We start from the raw sequence: 6,000 nt of genomic DNA, 5'->3' as shown, positions 1-6,000 counted from the left end.
GGTGTGGTTAGGGGTGTGATCAGGGGCATGGCTAGGGTGTGGCTTATTGCGACATATTATTTGACATCCGGGCATCACTATATACAGGGGATGTCTAGCTTATACCAGCTGTACATATATAATTATATACAGGAGATACCCAGGTTACCCCAGCATGCTCTATATTACTATATATAGCAGACATACATCCTCTGTATATAGTGATGCTGAGGTAACCTGGATATGCCCTGTACATAAGTATATGTACAGCTGGTATAACGTATACCACCTATACATACAGAATTATATGCAGTACATGGTACATACCTCGTTGTACCGCATTTACTGCTCCTCTGCTCTCATCCTCCGGTCCTGACACTATCACTACATCCATCCTGACCCCCACACATTGCACACACAACTCCGCTACATCCATCCTGATCCCCAGACCTTGCACACACAGCTCAGCTACATCCATCCTAATCCCCAGATATCACACACAGCTCTATTACATCCATTCTGAACCCCAGATATCACACACACAGCTCCACTACATCCATCCTGATCCCCACACATCACACACCCAGCTCTGTTACATCCATCCTGACCCCCAGACATCACACACCCAGCTCTCTTACATCCATCCTGATCCCCAGACATCACACACACACAGCTCTGTTACATCCATCCTGATACCCAGACATCACGCACAGCTCTTCTACATCTATCCTGATCCCCAGAGCTCCACTCACTCACTCAATTCATCCAGACCCCCACAGCTCCACTCACTCACTCAATCCATCCATCCAGATTCCCACAGCTCCTCACTCGCTTACTCACTCAATCCATCTATCCTGACCCCAACAGCTCCACTCACTTACTCCATCCATCTATCCTGACCCCCACAGCTCCATTCACTCACTCACTCTATCCATCAATCCATCCATCCATCCTGACCCTTACAGCTCCACTCACTCACTCCATCCATCCATCCTTCCTGACCCCACAGCTCCAAAACATACACACACAGAAGAGTCCTACATTTACTGAGTTCCCCTGTGGTCATGTGATCCCTGACTCCTCCCACACAGGGTTTTACATGACATGATCGGAGTTCCTGGAAGCTGCCGACTCTGCAGGTCTGTGTGTCCCCACATGACAGGATTGCCGGGGAAGGGTAAACCGGCACTAGGGGGCAGTGCCCTCCCACACCCACCTTGCTACACCACTGCGTCAAGGTACAACAGTCCTGACGTGATTTCCAGCCAGAGAGCCGCAACACCCCGGTTGGAAATCACTGGTCTAGAGAGTCAAGCAGGGCAACATGTAACTCATGTTTATTCAGCATCCAGATGATGAATGCTAGTCAGTTATAATCCAAGTCTCCAAAATCCTCCACTGAAACTGGTGGCTGGAAGTGCTGCTGTGTCTTTATCTGTTCCATACTGGTGATGTGGGTTCTTCATCATGGTCCTGGAATATCCTGGAATATCCGAACCTGCACTGTACATCTTTCTACTGCAGAAGTCGAATCCAGAAATGATTGTTAGGGACAGGGAAGATCTGTCCCCTAAACCAGCTAACTTGCTTACTTTTCACTACATAGCTATCTGCTCTTCTGAAACACTACAATTTACATAACTTTTATTCCTCTGGTCAGCAGCTTGGTGCAAATTGGCTAAATGAACGAGTCACCGGACTGTCTTTCCGGGCTATTCTATACTTATTTAAACAGAACTCCATACTAGCCACCATATTCAAAATGAGACATACTAAATACCAAAAGCACTTTTCTATGAACTATCAGAATTATTTCTGTGCAGTGACCTCTCTGGGTCTCTATGAAGATAAGGAGGAACAGAGGGAAAATGCAAGGAACTACAGAGTCACTTAACTTGGTTTGCACCCAGCTATGCTTATGGTTAGGACTCATCATACCTTGCTCCTGTATTTCAGACAGCAGGGATATTAGGCTCTTATGCTCGGGCTCAGGCCACTTAAGGTCGGGTATGGGACGGTGTTTGGTTTCATATATAAAACACCCTTGAAAGCAGGATCCAGTGGGACGACCGAGGAAAGCTTGTGTAGTCAGACATGGTATGGTGCGCAAAACTTTTATTAATAAACAGTTAAATGTGGGCGACCAACATATATGTGAAGCAGCCAGTCTGGGGAACAATAAATAGAGCAAGGTCGTTTTCGATCGTAGAATCCGAAGTACTTATAATTAATTTATAAAGTCTATAGGACAGTTGTAATCAGCATCTCTTGGCGCAACCGCACTACCTACTGTTCGTATTAACCAGAAAAGCAGTCTTTCACTTACTGCTTAAGTGTAGGCCAAACACTGACTGTGGTCCTAACCAAAGCCACAGAAGAGGTTCCTTCAGGGGTGGCCGCTGATGTCCCCTATAGAATCCGTGTTATCAGGGACAGGCTCAAACAGCCGGTAGGGCAGAAACTCCACTCATGTCCCTTAGGGCGGAGCAGCACACACCAGCTCACTTCAGCTACACAGCAGACTGCCAACTGTGCCCTCCTTTTAGCTTATGGTGCCCTGGATACAATTTTCTCCAGCAGGATGTGAGGTATTCTGTACCTTCCTAATTACAAAACTCCAGTATATGCGCATTTAAGAATTCAGACTGAGACACGTATCCAGTATGAAGCCTAACCCAGAGCTTCTTTTATTAAAACACATAATACCTGCCCTTTATGGGCGTAGAACATATTACATAGTAGTATATGCTTCTTGTTATTCGTTAAGCTATATAGAGTCCCCACCCCCTTTCCCCACCCTCCCCAGGGCCCATGTACAAACTAGCCTTTGTCCCCTCACCATGCAGTCAGGCAAAGACCAGTTCCTTTGTCTCAGAAGTTGAGGAGAGGGGGGAAGGGCTGGAGAGAAACCCAAAATATACTTTCAGTTTCACTGCATACTTATGTAATTTAACCCTAGAGAGGCTGCATTGGAACTTAGATTTATATTGGCCTAAAAAAAAAAAAATAAATATATATATATATATATATATATATACACACACATACATTCTTTCATCATGCCATTGTCCAGAAATTGCCATAACAAATGATGACGCTATCAGCCTCTGCAGAGTCAAATCACTACAGCTGTGCAATACATCTAGTTTATACAAATCAATAGACATTTTACGCTAATTAATCATCATTTCTACTACAATCCCCCCTTGAAATGTCTATTCTCTAACTTTCCCTGGTAATTTTCACAGTCCTCTCCGGTTGACCCTCCTCGGCAACCCAAATCTAGGCAGGCCCTTTGAGCAAACCAAGGCAAGTTCTCTGAGCCAACCACGGGTTCTTCACAGCCCTTGCGACTGGACCACAGCTAGCCCGGTGGACCCCCGTAGTTACTGACTTGTAATCCCAAGGAGGGTGATCTGGCCCTATAACTGGAGTGCATTGTAGGTTGGATTTAGGGTCTTCAAGGGGGTGTAGGACTTGTCCAATGCTTCTGGTTATGCATCCCGCAAACATCGTGGGAGGGGCTTTTTTCCGGCAGAAGTTTCACAGGTCTTCCTGACACAGGGGATAACTCAGCAGGCTAAAACGGCAAAAAATAATCAGTACACACGAAACAGCGATGCCTACCTGGGCCAAGATCCTTTGCCACTCACTCATCCATGAAAAGTACTGGTCCCAAAGGTCAGTTATCCCTGAGTTTCTTTTTAGTTCTTCCGATAGTGCGGTCAGCTTCTTAATCGCAACTGTGACTTTACCTGTGGGTCCCGTGTTGTCTGGGATGTAGGTACAACAAGTTTCCCCTATTATCTTACAGGCACCCCCCTTTTCAGCTAAAATCATATCTAAGGACATTCTATTTTGAAAAGTCATAGTCGAGGTAGGTCCTAATTGGTAGGCTAGTCCCTGTAAGGCATCTCTGGTATAATTTATAAACCTCTGCTAATTATAAGAAATATAATTAATCCAGTAAACATTTTATTTACTGTAATGATTGGAAAAAATGGACTCAAACCCAGCTTTAACTTGGTCTCTAGCTTTAAACTCGTCAGGTACCCCCCTTGGCTATCCTGTAGCGTTAATGTACATGTGCAGATCAAAACTACTGCCAGGCGCCTCTCTTCTCGCTCTATGGTAACTATTGGAAGTAACCTCATTATCCTCAATGCTATCTGACAGGATGTGAAGAAGCATAAGGGCTTTTACTAAGGCACACTCCCCTGTCCAATTATTTTCCAGGTGGGCTCTCAACCTCATGTCCCCACAAAGCCAGTAAACATCTCCTAAGGACTGGACCTTGTTCTGCGTCCGTTCCCCTCCTACTGTCGGAAGAGCAATTACGCATTGGTGAAGTTCCCTAAAAATCTCCCTTCACCCTGCCTGTTTGCATAGCAGGTGTAGTTTCCAGGGTAGACTATAATGTTCTCCCCGGGGCGAGGCACTTGAATGGTTATAGAGTATTCCTTTTTCCACTTCTCACAAAAAGTGTAATTAGTGGAGGTGTTAGTGAAGAGACTAAGGAAACACTCTTCATCATCTGCAAGGAGATTTAGGAGGACCGTCCCCAAGTGTGGTCGGGCACTACCGTACACGAAACAGTTAGACTTGTCACTCTTGTTAGCATTGTACCTCATTCACTCCAACCAGAGACTTTGGTCAGAGTATCTAGTCTCTACTGCCATGGTGTCCTTGAAGGTAGGGTCGGCTATGGCCTTCATATTTTTCAAGGTTTTTTTTTTTAGGGCGTAGGGGGTTAATTACAAGCACAGTGCTAGGTGAAGGCTTCCATTTGGGAGCATCTGCCATATCCCTTATAGTGGCAGTCTTCTCCCCAGACGTTATCAGTGACGCAAACATATTGTATTCCCCAGGTATACAAGTCATATAACCAGCTGGACCGGGCTGACCCTGGCCCACGGTGGTATTTTGCTCCTAGACACGGGACCACAGTACAATAGTAGAAGGAATATGTGGCTACTTGAGTGTTGGGTGACTTATACCATAAGGTAACTGTACCCTCATATTCCTCCGATCAAGGATTCCACTTACCACCCTCCTCTCTCACTAGCCCCAACAAGAGTAAAGTCCACAGCATGATTGAGCCTGGTCTCCCGAATCTGAGACTTTCTTACAGTGTGAAGCATGGATCCAAGTGGGTCTTCCAGCTAGTTTCACATATGTGGCAGTATTCAGAAGCACCTGGTAGGGACCATCAAATCAAGGCTCAAGAGGGTGCTTCCTAAGGAACTTCTTGACATACACCCGATCCTCAGGCTGCAAGATATGTGTCCCGGTGTCTACCTCTGGGTCTGGAAGAAAACACCTGTGCATAGACTTTGGTTAGTGCTTTGGCAAGGGAAATCACATACTTAGTCAAAAAATCAGATTGCAATTGTAACTGCTGGGGATAGTAGCAACCTAGCCTTGGGGCTGACCCCAACAGAATCTTGTAGGGAGATGCATAATCCCCTGGCTGTATAACTAACACTGAATTGGGCTAGTGGGAGACAGTCTGTCCAGGGTAGCCCTATTCCCTGCATCATTTTAAGAATCTTGCTTTTTAGCATGCCATTAAGTCTCTCCACCTTTCCACTACTCTATGCATGGTAGGGTGTGTAAAAGACCTGGCATACACCCAGAGCAGACATGATGTGTTGCATTATTTCACCTGCAAAGTTTGTAACTCTGTCTGACTCAATCACTTCTGGTACCCCGTATTTGCAGATTACCTCGTTTATGAGCTTCTTTGCGGTCACCTACTCGTTTACCTTGATAACAGGGTAGGCCTCCAACCTGAAAAGACATCAATACAACAAGCACATATTCATACTTCAGGTGGGAGCTGAATGTAGTCAATTTGCAATCCCTGAAATGGTAAGAGTGGTCTAGGCAAGTATCTTTGGGGCATCTTTACCTTCTGTCCTGAGTCGCCTATGGCACAGATCATGCAAGTTTAGACAATGATGCAGCAGCTACAGAGAACCCAGGAGTCACCCGTCCTCATTCAAGCGTCGACATCATTGC

This window comes from Eleutherodactylus coqui, chromosome 1, assembly GCF_035609145.1.
Source record: "Eleutherodactylus coqui strain aEleCoq1 chromosome 1, aEleCoq1.hap1, whole genome shotgun sequence".
Taxonomy (NCBI): Eukaryota; Metazoa; Chordata; class Amphibia; order Anura; family Eleutherodactylidae; genus Eleutherodactylus; species Eleutherodactylus coqui.
This window is presented reverse-complemented; position numbering follows the sequence as displayed.